Here is an 18,276-nt window from a genome sequence, read left to right as displayed (position 1 = left end):
ATTCTTACTTTGAGAGTAAGAGTAGAAAATAGGAGAGTGGTAGACCATTATGCTTTTATAATTAATTCACCTCAAAGGAGGGTAGGAACAAGGACAAAAATAGTTACATTATCAAATTAAATGACATTTCATTTCAATGACCACTTGTGCAATAATGTATTTTCTAAGCAAAGACAGAGACAGCTCTGAAAAAATTGTTATTGTACCAACAGCATGTGCATAATCTTAGATAGAGATGTTCAACTGATATAGTAGAGTTTATGTAGGTGACAAGGTATAGGCAGATACGTATGGGCAATAAACTCTTCCCACATAATAAAACTCACTTGCCAGTGAAGAAAAAGTCACATGCCAAATGGCTGCTATAGATGAAATCATTCATTGTAGATATTACATTCATAATACAATTAGATATTTACATCCATAACATATGTATTGGCCTAGCCTCATTTAAATAAGTTATTTTTATTTCTTAGGGGATTAAACTATTTAGCTTATTAATTACACAAACTGATTAATAATTTTCTGCTCCTAGTTGGATGCCTTTTTTGGTAACATGATATTTCTTATTATCACACATCAGAAGAAGGGAAGTCAGGCAAAGACTGAGGATTCTCCTGCCACTGAGTATTTTTAGGTGAAACTCAAAGCAAAAAAAAAAAACTCAGACCAGTAGCACTATGCAGACTTTCTGAGTCAACTCCCTTCACAAAAATCTTATTCTGATGGTCTATTCACTAAAATTAAAATTGCAAGAAGATGGGTGAACGCATAGATGAACCAATCACTGACTCTGTCTGGTTCCTCCACGTCTACCACCACTTAGCAATTCAGTATTTAGAATGAACAAGTAAATGAAATGCTTTGACAGAAACACCTGTATAATCACCACCCACATTTAACAAGCATTAACATCGTGTCATATTTCCTCCACAACATTTTTTTTTAACAAATAAACACCACCAACACAATAGAATGTCCCAGTATATTTACTCTTAATCTATATCCCCTATTCCTTCTATAATGTAACCACTCTTCTAAAATTACATTTTTATAATTTTACTGTAAATGTATGTATCCAAACAATATTTATTATTGTTCATGTATATTAAATTTTTACATAAGTGATGTCATCTTTAACTTGATTTTTTTGTTTCACACTGTTAAAGAGATTTACTTCTATTGATTACTATGGCTCTAGTCCATTCATTTTTACTATTGTATTCTATTCCATTATATGGATATACCAGAATTTAATTATACACCTCTGATAGATGGGTACTTGGGCAAAGGGTTGTTTCTAATTTCTGTTTTGCCACAAGTACTTTTTATGCTGCAGTGAATATGCTTTTATTGAAATTACTATGACGGAGGAGAATATATACATATAATTATATACATTATTGTATATATGCATGTGTGTGTGTGTGTGCGTATGTGTGTAATCTTCAAGTCTATTAGATATTGCCAAATTACTCTCTAAAGAGGTATTACCGTTTTACTTCCACTTTCAGGGACATAGAATTCATATTTCACATAATGTGAAAATAATTTAGTGGTGTCAGAATTTTAAATCTTTGTTAATCTGATATACACACATATACACATATATGTAATATACATATATACATTGAAATATATAAAATATACACATAATTGTTTTAGATATTTTAGTTTTCATTTTCTGATTACTGTTAAAAGTAAGCACCATATCAGGACCAGATGGTTTCCCAGGTGAATTCTACCAAATATGTAAGGAAGAGTTAAAACCTACTCTTCTCAAACTATTCCAAAAAAAAAAAAAAAAAAGAAAACTACAGGCCAATATCTCCGATGAACACAGACAAAAATCCACAGCAAAATATTAGCAAACTGAATCCAACAATACATTAGAAAACCATTCATCATGATCAAGTGGGATTTATTCCAAGGATACAAGGGTGGTTCAATATTTCCAAATCAATCAACATGATACATCAAATTAACAAGAGAAACAGTAACAGCTATATGATCATCTCAAAAGATGCAGAAAAAGCCTTTGACAAAGCATAAGATTCATTTATGATAGAAACTCTCAACAAAGTAGGTTTAGAGGGAACATAACAAATAAAAGTCACATATGAAAACCCCACAGCTAACATTATTCTCAGTGGTAAGAAACAGAGCTTTTCCTCTAATGTTAGGACAAGACAAGAAAGTTTACTCTCCTCCCTTTTATTCAACATAGTACTAGAAGTCCTAGACACAGCAATCAGGTAAGAAAAAGAAATAAAAGACATCCAGACTGGTAAAGAAGAAGTAAAACTTACACTATTTGCAGATGACATGATGCTATATATAGAAAACTCTGCAGACTCCACCAAGAACCTGCTAAAACTGATAAATGGATTTAGTAAAGGATACAAAATACACGCACAAATAATCTGCTGCATTCCTATATACTAATAATTCTGTAGCAGAAAGAGAAATTTAAAAAAATAATCCCATTTACAATAGCACCAAAAGGAATAAACTATCTGGGAATAAGCCTAACAAAAGGAAGTGAAAGACCTATATTCCAAAAAAATATAAATCAATGATGAAAGAAATTGAACATGACAAAAAAAATGGAAAGATATTCCACGATCATGGATTGGAAGAAACAATACTATTAAAAGGTACACACTACCTGAAACAATTTATAGATTTAATACAATCCCTATCAAAATACCAATAACATTCTTCACAGAACTAGAATAGATAATCCTAAAATTTGTATGGAACCACAAAAGACCCCTTAATAGCCAAAGCAGTCTCAAGAAAGAAGAACAAAGCTGGAGGTGTAACAATCCCAGATTTTAAGATATACTACAAAGCTGTAATGATCAAAAGAGTTTAGTACTGGTACAAAAACAGATACATAGATCAATGAACAGAATGGAGAGCCCAGAAATAAACTGACACATTCATGGTCAATTAATCTATGACAAAGGGGGCAAGCATATACAATGGGAGAAAAGACAGTCCAACAAATGGTGCCTGGAAAACTGGACAGCTACATGCAAAAGAATGAAACCGGACCATTTTCTTAAAAATAAAATGGATTAAAGACCTATATGTGAGACCCAAAATCATAAAATTCCTAGAAGAAAACAAGTAGCAATTTCTTTGACATCAGCCATAGAAACACATTTCTAGATATGTCTCCTTTGGCAAGGAAAACAAAAGCAAAATCAAACTACTGGGACTATGCCAAAATAAAAAGCTTTTGCACACTGAAGGAAACCATCAACAAAACAAAAAGGCAACCTAATGAATGGGAAACGATGCTTGCAAATAATATAACTAGTAAGGGGTTAATATACAAAATATATAAAGAACTTACACAACATTAAAACTCTCCCCAAATCATCTGATTTAAAAATAGGTGACAACCTGGGATGCCTGGGTGGCTTAGTTGGTTTAACATCTGACTCTTGATTTCAGTTCAGGTCCTGATCTTACGATTCATGAGATCAAGCCCCACATCAGGCTCTGCAATTTGCAGAGCCTGCTTGGGATTCTCTCTCTATCCCTTTCTCTCTGCCCCTCCCCTGCTCATATGCCTGCACATGTTCACTCTCTCTCAAAATAAACAAATATTTTTTTTAAATGAGCGGCTAGCCGAATAGACATTTTTTTCAAAGAAGACATACAGATGGCCAACAGACACATGAAAAGATGCTCAACATCACTCGTCATCATGGAAATGAAAATCAAAACCACAATAAGGTATTAATTTACACCTGTTGGAATGGCTAAAATCAAAAACATAAGAGATAAGTGTTTGTGAGCATGTGGAGGAAAAGAAACCCTTGTGCACTGCTGGTGGGAATGCAAATTGGTGCAGCTACTATGGAACACTATGGAGGTTTCTCAAAAAATTATGCTTTATGTATTTGAGAGTTATGTTGTTATGTGCATACACATTCATAATCTCTAAAACTTCTTGATAAGATTATTTCTTTATCCATTAGTAACAACCTATTCATCTCCATATGTCTCCATATGTGGTTTTTATCTTATATCTTATTTACCAATGTTACGACACCAGCTTTATTTTGTTAATATTTTACTGGCATATATTTTTCCATCATTTATTTTCAAATCTTCTATGTGTTTTTGTTTTAGATGTCATTTATAAGCTACATATAATTGGATTTTTAAAAATTTTATCCTATCTTATAAATACAATTCTAAAGAATGGAGTTTAAATATCGTAAATTCTTAACATTTTATGTTATATGTCTGGACCGATTTCTACCATCTTACTGTAGATTTCCTGTTAAGCTTTCTACAAATTTGTTCCTTTGCTCTTTTCTGCTTCATGCTATAATGAAAGGATTTTTGTCTGTTTGCTTTCTCTACTGATTAGGAAGCTATAGACTGAATTTCTACTCTTTCAGTAAATACTTGTAATTTTTAACATTCAAAACCATATTTTTAAAGTCTAAATGTATTATCTAAACTGGGACGCACCTGGGTGGCTCAGTTGGTTAAGTGTCCGACTTTGGCTCAGGTCATGATCTCATGGTTCATGAATTCAAGCCCTGCATTGGGCTCTGTGCCGGCAGTTCAGAGCCTGGAGCCTTCTTCGGATTCTGTCTCTCCCTCTCTCTGCCCCTCCCCACCCCAATCTCTCTCTCTCAAAAATAAATAAACATTAAATAAAATAAATATATTATCTAAGAAGTATGAATCTTAGAATATGAATCTAGCAATTTGTTTAGCATCCTTTTGACTAAGAGAAATGAGCATGTTTTCACTGGTACTAAATAAGCCCTACCATTTCAGTTGTTATTATTGTGTTAATTCTTATTTCCACCAGTTCTGGCAAGAAAAATTAAGCCCGCCAACATATTCTACCATGTCTATGTTCACAATTGTTTCTCATTAACTTCTCCTGGAATTCAATCTATTTCTAACTGAAATCCATTCTTTATTACTAATTTTTTTTTTTTTTTTTTTTACTGAAGATCTGTGAGTGGTGAAACCTCTTAGGTTTTAGATGTCTGATATCCTATTTAACTTTCATCATTACATAATAGATTAGTTATAATATATTCCTTCTTCAGAAATTAGTTGTTCCTAATAAGATTTATGCTGTCAGCTTAATAGTGGTTCCCATATTTTTTTTCTGTGCTAAACTGTACAGTTTTCAATGTACTTGTGACATACTATAATGTTAACATAATGTGTGTAAAGGTATGTTTGTTTATTTTTATTTATTTTGAGAGAGAGAAGGTGCAAGTGGGGGAGGGGAGAGGGTTAGAATCCCAACCAGGCTCTGGGCTGTCAGCATGGAGCCTGATGTGGGGCTCAAACTCAGGAGCCCTGAGATTATGACCTCAGCCGAAGTTAGAATCATAACTGACTGAGCCACCTAGGTGCCCCAGTTTATTTTTATTTATACCCTATAGCACCTAATGTACACTTTCAATTCTAAAATTTACATTTTTATTCCAGTCTAGGAAATTTTCAGTCATTATGTCTGTAAATACTGTTTTTCTGCCTTCTATTTTTTTTTCTGAAACATCTATTACACAAACATTGCCCTTTCCCAATCTATCTTACTATTTTTAAATTGTTCTTTCAATTTGTTTTTCTCCCTCTATGTTGTCTTTTGGGTTAATTATTTTTCCTGCTTCATTCATTCTCTTTGATTTGACTCACCTAGAGTTTATTCTATCCACTGAGTTTTTTTTTATTTTTTTAAGTGACTGTATGCTTCATTTCCAATATTTCTTTTCTTTTTTAATGTTTATTTATTTATTTTGAGAGAGAGACAGAGAGGGAGGGAGGGAGGGAGGGAGAGAGAGAGAGAGAGAGAGAGAGAAAATGAATGAATGGGGGAGGGGCAGAGAGAGAGGGAGAGAGAGAATCCCAAGAAGGTTCTGAGCCACCCACATGCCCCTCCAATATTTGTAATTGGTTACTTTTCATATCAGTCTCTTGCTATTCCAATGTGATTTGTTTTTCTAATTGATTGCTTTTTCTTTAATGAATATTTTATTTTTCTTCATCTCTCTGAGGTTCTCCTTCATACAGGACACTTTCAGTCTCTGTTTCCCCCCAAGATTATGATCTCCTAAGGGCTTTTGCCTGCTTCCTAACTTTTTGTATTACAGCCCCACAGTTCAGTCTTGTTTACCATTTTGTATGTGTACTCATTTCTACTTCACAGAGATGTTTATGTTTTCTAGCCCAGCTATGCCTTTCATACTTTTCCTTCATATCTTTATCTATTACTGTGGGCTTGAAATGGGAATGTGGAAATTTTAAAGCATGAATGTACAAGGCCAGGATGACTGGAAGTCACTTTTTAGCTTTCCTTCCAAACCCTTGATTCTTACATATTGGTCTTACAATGTAACCTATCTCACTCAGCACTTGAGCACTAGGCTACACATCATTAAAATCATTTTAAAAGTCTCTCATGATTGAATCTAATAATTGACATTTTGCTTCTCTGTAAGGATCTGGGAATAAATAAATGCCTGTCTAAAAGTCATGAAGGGAATTTAAGAGGACATGTTTTTTTTTTTTTTCAACGTTTATTTATTTTTGGGACAGAGAGAGACAGAGCATGAACGGGGGAAGGGCAGAGAGAGAGGGAGACACAGAATCGGAAACAGGCTCCAGGCTCTGAGCCATCAGCCCAGAGCCCGACGCGGGGCTCGAACTCACAGACCGCAAGATCGTGACCTGGCTGAAGTCGGATGCTTAACCGACTGCGCCACCCAGGCGCCCCAAGAGGACATGGTTTTACATAGGTAGGCACTGGAAGATCAAACTGATCATCTTCCCATTTTTCTTACAGTCGTTTAATTCATTATAGAATCACCAGGCCTCAGCTCTAAACTGTTAACCTATAAAAATAGCTGTTATATCTCATTTCAGAGATTGTTGCATTCCATGATGGATAAAGTAATTTGGCTTGTCTTTAGATAATAGTCAGTAAAATCTGTAAACATAAGCCACACTAGGCATAATTTTTCCACATGAATCTGTGATCATCACACAGTATATTTTGCCAAAAATTAGTTGGTTATTTAAAGTTTTTCCTTATTCATTGAAATATTTTCAATTTATTTAGTCCTGGAGTATGGCACTAAAAATATTAAAATAAATCAAAATTTAAAACCTTAAATAAGATTTTCAAATATTTTCCTGAAGCACATTATAGACCTTTTCACTACAGTAGAAAATTACTATAAAGCTATAAAATAGCTAAAATAAAAGAGCTACATTTCTTTTCTCTTAGAGTTAATAATGAAATAAGCTGCATGTATAAGTCTTTATAGTATGGTAATGGGGTTTATGTTATGTTTAGTGAGCATGATAGGTTCTATGATTCATGGTCTGATGCTTTAGACATTTCACACAGGGAAAACAACCAATCAGTAACATTTCACATACACAAAGCAATAGATGATTTCACTGGACATATAAAAGCAAGAGAATGGCAGGACCTGAGAAATAAATAGCTTAGACACATTGTAAATTTATCGGAGGTTTTGTCTGGGGATTTTGGTAGGCTTCTTTGGCATGAACAATGATTTAAAGGTTCTTATCTCATGATCCGATGTTATTTAAATAGACTAGCATTCTTTTCCAAAAAATGTCTAAATTCTATAATGAAACTCTTTGTCTAGGTTCAATACAATAGTCTACATATTCTCTTGAATGGATCTTACTACTTTAAATCAACACTGTATATCATGCACACTTGGGTCAGGCTAACCCATTCCACTGTACTTGATTATGACTACTTCAGTCCTTTTCTCCTGATGCTTTGCTGGGTACTCTGTCCAAGTGCAATCTGTCTTTGCTTCCATTTTTCTGTTCATTAGAAAGTGACAAATCATTGGGGACCTCATGATCACTACTCACATGACATGCCCATATGAAATTTCAGATTGTTTTTATAAAATGTTTTCTTGGATAAGATCCAGAGATTACTAGCAATTCAAGCTACTCTCTTTAAGAAATTAATGGCCTGGAACCACCATGGTCTCAGAGATCTCTTCTAAATCAGCTGAGCCTATTGCACGTGGGGTGATATTAGTCAGGGATGTGGTAGGACGATTATTCATCCTATGCCAGAATATATTCAGATATAGAACTCTTCTCAAGAAATCTTTACTTCCTAGAACACTGATGATTCCATAAATATTAAACTACATGCAAATGAAAACTCGTTGTAACTTATTTTTATAAATATAATGAAAGTTTGAATATTTAATTTTCTTACACTTCCACATATTTTTTCACAAGTTTCCTCATTTAGAAACATTGTAGCATTGTATGTACAGTCGTTATGATATTTAATTCTTCTTAAGTGGAACAAGATTATTACTAAAATAATTTTAAAACAAGGATTTGGAGAAATAAATCACTTTAACATGAAAAAACTGTTAGCGTATCTATAATTATGAAGCTCATGGATGTCAGTCTTTTATCTCATGTATTTTTGGTTTGGGTATTTTCTAACTCGGTGATATGCATGGAAAATTCTGACATTCTTGAATATCTTTCATAATTGAGTCCTTCATAATTGAGAATGGAAGGTCAGGGTCAGATTAGCATCAAAAATATATTTATCATTGGACATATTTTTTAACTTTTAAGCTTTAAATGGTTTAGAGAGAAACAGTTTAAATAATGAAGTCAATATTTGAGTAAAAATTTAACACAAAGGTTAGACAACATTATACCTTCTCTGTTTAATTTACTTCTTTTACCAATAAGAATCCACCCATATTTCTAAGTACAACTAAAGATGCTAATGTACCAATATATTTGTATTATATAATATTACATCTTCTATTACACAGAATCATTTTATCTATTCCTTCCTTCCTCTCTCTCCCTCTCTCTCTCTCTCCCCCCCACACACCCTTTTTCTTTCTTTCTTTCTTTTTCTTTCTTTCTTTCTTTCTTTCTTTCTTTCTTTCTTTCTTTTTCTTTCTTCTTCTTCCTTCCTTCCTTCCTTCCTTCCTTCCTTCCTTTCTTTCTTGTAATCTCCACATCCAACATGGGGCTTGAATTCATGACTCTGAGATCAAGAGTCACATGCTCTACCGATTGAGCTAGCAAGGTGCCCCATACATAAAGTCATTTTAAGGCATAAGAATAGATAACAATACATCAGTAATTTTTAAAGCCATCTTATACACGCATTCATTCCATTTTCAATTTTTCAGCAGTAGCCATTTAACTGGTATATGCAGCCAGTCCAAAAGGCATAATCTTCTCTTTCTTTATTTTTAAAAAAAATTTTTTTTTTCAACGTTTATTTATTTTTTTTGGGACAGAGAGAGACAGAGCATGAACGGGGGAGGGGCAAAGAGAGAGGGAGACACAGAATCGGAAACAGGCTCCAGGCTCTGAGCCATCAGCCCAGAGCCTGATGCGGGGCTCGAACTCATGGACCCCGAGATCGTGACCTGGCTGAAGTCGGACGCTTAACCGACTGCGCCACCCAGGCGCCCCTCTTTCTTTAAATAAACCCAAGAATCTAGACCCAGTACAGTTTCAGTATAATTTGAAAATCTCTCTCCTAATCTTTGTAATGTCATTGTTCCCATTTTATTTTATATAAAACTGTATTATGTTAAAACTCTTTGAGGGACTATGAAAAGCCTATGAAAAAGCCACAATGGCTCACGGGCTTTTTCAAAGAAATTCAACTTTATCTAAAAGTTTCAACTTATCCCAGTCCTTGAAAAAGATGTTTCTTTTTTAGATTCACTCAATTTAGGTGTTTTTTTCTAGTGAAACCTGGGTCATGAATGGACATAAACTGCACTTCCCCCAAACCTTAATAGTCTGTTCAATTTACCTCCTGAATCAGTGAGTGGTAGAATGAAAGTCTCAATATATCTATCTACCATATGAAAACATTTTTATTGATTGAGATGTTTACATTTATTAATGTTAATATATATATATATCAATATCAAGAAACATCAATAGTAATAAAGAAGATAATTACATTCCATAGAACCCAGGATGCTGTTATATTTAGAGTAAATTTGAACTCAAATACATAAGTTACTTACAGTTACTAACACATTTTTCTCCAAAGTGCAGAAAACATTTACTAAAAATCCTGACCCCTAACCATTTAATCATGTCTTATAGACATTCCTTGATGGAAGCTGGGTGGATGAATAAACCCACAACAAGACCTAGGCACTGGATAACTCCATGCAGAATTAAGAAATTAATTAGGAGGAAGAACCGTAATTTGCAGAGCTGACATCTATTTTACTTTACTTTCATGTATCAATGGGAAGCAATTACAATTCAATTAAAATATTCAATTTTATTACTTTACTGACTGACCTTGAAGTTAATGCCTGTTTTATTTAATTGCATCATCTATGAATAAATGTTAACCCTACACTGTTATGGCCCATTATTTTCAATGCATTTTTCAAATTTTCAACTGAATTATATCAGTCAATTTATTATCTGCTGTCACGAAAGCAAGTGGAGGTTTATTTCTTCACGACAGCCCAATATACGATATGAAAGAAACATCACAAAATGTTTGATAATGCTATTTTTAAAAGAGTCAAGTAAAATGAATTGTGTTCTCATATCAACTTTTGTAGCCTAGACTTTTACTGTAAAATCAGTAGGTGATATTAGAAGAGGTATAATCCTTCTGAGAAGCAATTTCTAGTCTGCCTATAATTTTTGATAAATTCAGTGCAGACAGGAATGGAGCATCCCATGTATCTTCAAAAGCTAAACACACACACACACACACACACACACACACACACACACACACTTAATAATCTCTTCCTATTTCTACCAGATTCACCAGCCACCAGAACAAGTAGATCTCATTTAAAAAGCTCTACAGTTTTGTTGGTAAATGCAACTTTTTCCTTTTCTTTTTTTTTTATTCCTAGACTCCACTTGAGCACACCATAGTAATTGAGCATTTTAGAAATAAAATGATTAAACCTGTGTAAAAATGAACAGGTAAGAAAGACTAATTATGTGATCTTCAAAGTAAAGATAAACTCACATATTGTGAAAGTTGAGTATTTGGGGAAGGATGTTATTTCACTTTCTAGATTTTCCATTTCTACTATTAGACCACTAAATCCTTACCTTAGAGGTTGTATTAGAACTCATCTCAACATAACTTCTTTCTGAAATCTATTAATTGGTATTTTACCTCAGTGTAAGTAACATAAAGGAAACTCAGATACTTTATGGATTCACTTTTAAGATCCATGACATCCATAAAATTAATGACCAATAAATCATATTAAGTATAATTCTGCAGTTAATGATAATCAATACTTGCTGGTGATAGCTGAAATGGTCCTTTTTTTTACCTTTGAAAAGATTATACAGTTTTAGCATGTAAAAAATGAATCAAAAGTAAACGATACGGGTTTCAAACAGAGGGATATTTTTTAAGGGAGCAATTTGAAATATTTCATTTAGAAATATCTTCCTAAACTTTCATAGTATTATTTAACATAGTAAGGACTGGAAACTGAAAGCTTGATATGAGTAGGGAGTATTTGAAGGAGTAAAAGTTGAGGTTAAAAAAGTAGACAAAAGCCAGATCCTTTAGGGCCTCGAGTTTCATCTTAAAGAACTTATACCTGAATGTAAGGTCACAGAGAAGACAGAGAAATGATAAGCAGAGGAATGACAGGATCTAATTTGACTTTCAGAAAGATCACTCTAGCTTCAGTATAATTCCTTGGCAGGAAATAAGACTGAAGGTAAGAAGGCACATAAAGGGGCTGCTGCAGTAGTAAGAGAGTATGTAACTGACTAGGCAGTAGGTACAAAAGGAAAAGAACAGATTTGAGAGCAACATAAAATAGGTAAGATATATAGTACTTGCTAATGAACTATAGGATGATTCTCAGGTTTCTGACTCTGGACAATGTCAAAAATGGTGGCACCATTTACTTCAGATATAGGACAGTAACAGAAGAATGTTTGGGAAGGTAAATAAAGGTAGAATCAATTTGGAAATGTATTTGAGGTTCCAGTGAATCATCCAAGAAGGGATATCTAATTGGCAATTAATTATAAAGGGTTAAAGTTTAGCAGAGAGGTCTGGGCTAGAAATACTAATATAGAAATAGATCCTATGACATGAAATGACTCAAGGAGAATATGCAAAGTGACAAGAGAAAACACAGGAAAGAGCTTTGAGGAATATCAAACTTCAAATGTTTTTTTTTTTTAACGTTTATTTACTTTTGGGACAGAGAGAGACAGAGCATGAACAGGGGAGGGGCAGAGAGAGAGGGAGACACAGAATTGGAAGCAGGCTCCAGGCTCTGAGCCATCAGCCCAGAGCCCGACGCGGGGCTCGAACTCACGGACCGCGAGATCGTCACCTGAGCTGAAGTCGGACACCCAACCGACTGAGCCACCCAGGCGCCCCGAAAAGTATCAAACTTTAATTGACACTGTAGTCAGCTGTCCAAAGTCCAAATCTGATCTGGTCATCTTCACTTCAAAATCTTTCAAACATATTCTGGGCAAGATGAGCACTAGCTTCTAATTCTTCCATTTTTTTCCTGCAATGGTTAATTTTATGTGTCGGCTTGACTGGGTCATGAGGTCCCCAGATTAAGCATTGTTTCTGGGTGTATCTGTGAGGGTGTTTTCTGGATGAGGTCAGTGTTTGAACGGTGGTCTCAGTAAAGTAGATTGCCCTCCCCCATGTGGGTGAGCATCAACCAACCCCTAAGGGCCTGGGCAGAACAAGGCACAGAGGAAGGAAGACACTACTCCTCCCCTTTTCCTGCCTCAGTATTTGAACTGGGACATCTCACATCTCCTGCCTTTGGATTTGGATTTACATCACTGGCTCCCTTGGTTCTCAGGCCTTCCAACTTGGATTAAATTATACCTGTAGTTTTCTTGGGTCTTCAACTTGCAGGCAGCAGATTGTGGGACTTCTCAGCTTCCATAATCATGTAAGTCAGTTCTTCATAATACATCACCTTCTACGTCCTATTGGCTCTGTTTCTCTGAAGAACCCTGACCAATACATTTCCTAATACATTTCTCCATTCCAAACTCCACTAACAAAAAAATCTCTGAATAATCAGGAAGAAAACATCAGGACTGAAACTACCCAGAACTTGAACTAAATTTTGCTTGACAGAAGATGGAATCAAATTCAGAAGAAAATATGTCCTAAGACTTCTCTGGTGAAAGAATAACTTGTTAAGAAAAATAAGTAAAGGGGACTCCGGAGAATCATAATAGCCGGTACCTCAGCTCCCATATCTTGAGATGTGATACCTCATATGGTTCTTATATAAGTTTATACTGACTGTGACCTATACACATTTGTTCAAATTTGAGACATCAACCAATACAATAGTATCTACCTGAAAGAGAAGTCATCAGAGGACAAGCCCTACAACCTTTATAACATATTCTTGCTCCACGCAATTTTAATTGATAAATGTTGGGCGCTCAGCTCACATTTCCAACCATGGCAAATACAGAATCTCACTTTCCAACTATGGAAAATACAGAATCATACTGGTATTAAGGCACAAAACACAAATATCCGCTTGGACAATATAATTATTAAATAGTCATATGACTAAATAGACAAAGAAAAAGATTTGTGGACTTACTTTCCAGGAGTTTTCAGTTAACTGTTACATATTATCATGAAAGTTGTTTTAGCGTAAGCTGTCTGACACAGATATAAATGTTAGAGGGCTCACTTTTATAACAACTGCATTAAGTAAGATCTTATTTATTTGTAAATATTGTATTCTGTGCATTTTTGATTTTTGTAGAATAGAGGAAATTGGAGCTACTCGTTGAGATGAAGGTAGAAAGATAGGTTTTGGAATTATAATATAGTACATATTTCTTGTAAGGCAATATATTACATATATTAACACACACACCGTAGCTTTGGGATGGAAAGGACCTCTATCTATTAAAAAATTCAAAGAACATATGCATACCAGCACCAAAGAGTAATGGATGTAACTTAGTGTTAGAACAGCCTGCCCCACCTACAGAAAAAAAATGTGTTAGCAATAAAATGAACAAAACCAGCATTTATGTCCTCTGCGGTTATAATCTGTTACTCCCCTTTAGAGACTGACCAAAAGGCATTTTATTCAGAGATTATGAACCTTGGGATTGGCAGTATTTCTATTTGAGTCTTAAGGAAGGATTCTACCACACATACTCAGAATTTGATATTTAAATCTTCGTTTATTTCCCTCTCAATTTAAAATAGTAGGTGATTTACAATACATTTGGGAAATGTCAGAAGTCTCAACTTTTGATGTTTCAATACTTAAGTTATAAGTTTAAAAATTCTGTGCTAAATTATTTTGTATAAAGATAGAAATATATTTCTAATAGCAATTAAACTACACTCGAATGCACATTAAGTAACTCTTTTTAAACAAAATAATTATTTGAACAAAGTTCAGGTAAAAAATGATATGTTAACCACAGAATATGAAAGAATAATGCAAATTGCTTCTAACCTTTACTGTTCACCATTATTTCCTAGGAAGACTATTGCAATGAATGCTTTTAATTATGTCCATTATTATCCAAATGAATGACAGAAGAGCACAATGCGTAGAAGCAATAATTAATATGCCTTATCTTGGCTTATTTGGGCAGTTACAAAAGAGGAAATAGATTAATATGACATACAGGAATTACCACAGGTGAGTATGCGTAGGAGTGGAACTCAGCAATTGGGAGGGTTGCACAATTAAAGCTCGTGTTCTAATTAGTATGGGCATCTCTGAATGTTAACCCAAAGGGGTAAACTATAAGAAGTATATGTTAAAAATCTAAGAGAAAAAAAAAAGGTGAGCAGCCCTCTAAGAAAGAGGCAAGTAAAGAGTTTAAAAACTATCCAGGCTGCTTGGAAGACAGATAAGGATGCCGACAATGAGAGGTGTATATACCGTGTCATTATCTGAAAGGTCAAAAGAGAAATTTGTGGATGGGTAAAACAAACAAGCAAAAAACTAGAACTAAGTCCATATAGACATTTACGAACACACTGGAAGTATTTAGGACATTGTTTAATGCAACTTTTTTTTCTGAATTAAATGCCAAAAATATATTGTCAAAGAAAGGGAGAATCTGGAAAATAAAAATACAAAAGGTAACATGCGGGCTAGACAGCCAACATGAATGGCTGGACTAAGTGCTGACTTTCTCTCCACTGACGAGGACTTGCTACAAAGACAGCAAGTAAGAGGACAAGAAGCAGCAGAGAAGTTTAATTCAGTTTTATTTGGCATTGACCTTGTCTGTACAGGATACGAGGGAAACGACTATTCCAAGGGCACTTTCTGAGAAAATCAGTGGGGCAGTAACAGAGAGCAATCTCCTAGGAGAAAATAATAGAGCAACTTGAGAAATTCCACAGCAATAAATCACCATGACCAGATGGTATTCAACTGAGAGTTTCTGAAGTAAATAAAGTGTGAAATGGCTGAGCTACAGATGAGGATATGCAATGTATCTGGAAAACCAGCAACTGTTTTCAAATATTGCGACTTTGCTAATATGGTCGCTTTTCTGTAGGAAAGAAAAAAACAATCAAATTAAGATTTATAGAATTACAGACCAGTGGCTCTCTTGGTGATAATGGAGAAACTGATAGAGTCTAATTAAGAATAGCTTCCTTCAACATCAGGATAAGGTTAACCTGCTAAGGTCAAATCACCCACTGAGTCTATAAAGAGAACACTGTTTCTCTCCATCCTATTAAACTTATCTGGAAATGTCAATAAAATACTAGATAGAAGCAAACCAGTAAATGTAATTTATTTGGGAATTACATGAAGCTTTAACAAGGTCACATGAGACTATTGGGGAAAATAAATAAGCACAGTCTTTGGGAGGAGAGGCCACAAGAGAAACTTCTGTCATTAATTGTAAAACTTGCTAAGTATTGAAAACAAAGTTTCAGGGACAGTTTCTCTTTTCTTCCCTAACACTAAGTTACCTCTTCCAAAAGTATAGATCACATTCAAATTAAAAAAAGAAAAAAAAATAATTTCACTATGGACAAGATACACAGTAACAGAGTAGGGAAGAAAGATGTGCTCCCAAATCAAGAAGGAAACAAGAGACCAAAAGAGAACGGCAAGATAAGCAAGTAACAAAATTTTTACCTATCCAATGGAATCTGAAAGCCATAACTGAGTTTAAGTTTCTCATTACTGTGCTCTGTGCCAAAATCAGATTTTAATAAAAACTAACAAGTAGTGGAGTAATGAGACTAACTTTTACATATGCAAATGAAGGCTGCCACCTTCAAGGTGGTCATCTTGGCACACTATATGCTTATTCCAACAGTACGATATATTTATCCTCAAATGATTTCTAAAATTTTCTCTATAGATAAACTGCCTTCAGAGCCAGTGGCATACTGTTCTGAAATCATCCAGTGGTGGCAAAGCTTCATCCTTCAATAGTGTAGCCAGAAGCCATTGGGGAGGGGTAGCATTCCCTCCCAAAAGCAACCTTTGCTAGTCCAATTCTATAACCTCTGATTACCATTTTGTTACACACAGTACAAAGAAGCCATATTATTTGGGAAAAGGCAAGGGCCGTGCAATAGAGTCTTGAAGAAATCACACAAGGGCCTGGGGCAACCTCCTGTGCCATTATTTGAGAGCTCTCCAAATGTTAGAAAGTTCTCATAACTAAACCAAGACATGTTTCACCATATAGCTTCTACTTGCTCTTAGAATTATCCTCTGAATCCACAGAAAGTACCCGCAGCCTTTCAAATATTGTGAGTTGCTACAAAAATCCCTGTTCTCCTTGGCCCAGTAACCTGCTGCCTTCACTTCAGGCTAAATATATAGCTCCTTTATATAGTCCTCCTGTGGCACCATTGTGTGTCCTTTCATTGTTCTGGTCACTTTCCACTCAGTATATCTGTTTCTGTGTCCCATTTTAATGCAATCTTTCCCCCTGCTTAAAAAACCAATTTCTGCTCATTGTAGGAAATAAAAAAATTAGCAAAAATTAAAAATTTTTCATGTTAACACTTTCCAGTAATATCTTCTGCTAATCCACTGTCATTTTATTTGTTTTTTTTTTTTTTCCCACAAATACCTTTTGCATAGATTTGAGATCCAATTACTTATCCTGCCTTTTTCTTAAATTACTATAGCGGTAACCTTGGTAAATTAAGGTGCATAATGAGACAAAATATTCTACCTTAACTGTTAATGCAACCCCTCAGATCTGTTTAGCTGTTTTGGTAGCTACAAGGTACCACTGACACATATGTAATGTCATAAAAGCTCAAAGATTTTTCTCTCAACTGCTAGTGTTAAGGAGTATCTTCCTATCCTGCCTGTACCGTGGAGTTGGCTTTAGGAATTAACATTCAGAACTCTTTATGTTTACTTTTTCTACATTTTACCTGGTCAGATTTAGTCCCTACTCCCAGCCAATTAATATGAATCAGTATTCTGAATGTATCATTCAAAGTATTAATGATCCTAAGAACCTCTGTGTCATCTATATATTTAATCAGCATGCCATTCAAGGGTTCATTCAAATAACTGTTTAAAGGAATAAAAGGGTAGGATAAAAAAGAGTGATACAGGTCTTCCAACATGTGATACTGACTTACTATAAATTTAGTATTAGTTTTATTTAACTAAATATGAATTAACTATTAAGTCATTTGTTTTATCTTACATGACTTACATACACACATTCCATATACAAAATCTGGTGTCTTTGAAAAAGTCTAAGTACATTAAATCAAATTTTAAATATCAACAGAATTCAATATTGAAAGGATTTGTGTAATGAAAAAATCTATCCCTACTATGAGTAATATTTTAGTAATGCTGTTTTATTTTAACTGTATATTGGTGTGTAGTTTTTATGAGTTAGGAGTGGTAAAAAGCAAAACAGCGATTACATAGGAGCTAGATCCCAGGAGGCTATGGACATAAGAGCTAAAACTAGTCTGTGAGCAAAAAGAGGGGGGATTAATTTGTTAATGTGGATCTGTGTCTTAGAACAAAGTTAACCATGTTAATATGTAAAGATTGAATTAAAAAATAAATCATCAAAATATGGTATCTCCTTGTTCAAATATATGTCTAAGTAAACCTTGAACTTTTTAAGTGAAAGTACATAGAAAAAAGGGAACAAAGATGAAAGTAGTTTGAAGTCATGCTACTGCTAATGAATTAGGGACTTACATATATAATA

At 34.4% G+C, this 18,276-nt stretch overlaps 1 protein-coding gene across 1 annotated transcript in view; it reads right to left on the bottom strand.

Annotated features, from left to right (window-relative positions):
- The window catches only part of DPH6 (diphthamine biosynthesis 6), a 173,236-nt gene that overhangs the window by 31,821 nt on the left and 123,139 nt on the right, over positions 1 to 18,276 (bottom strand). The window lies entirely within an intron of this gene.

This window comes from Prionailurus viverrinus, chromosome B3 (assembly GCF_022837055.1).
Source record: "Prionailurus viverrinus isolate Anna chromosome B3, UM_Priviv_1.0, whole genome shotgun sequence".
In the NCBI taxonomy this organism is placed as follows: Eukaryota; Metazoa; Chordata; class Mammalia; order Carnivora; family Felidae; genus Prionailurus; species Prionailurus viverrinus.
This window is presented reverse-complemented; position numbering and strand designations above follow the sequence as displayed.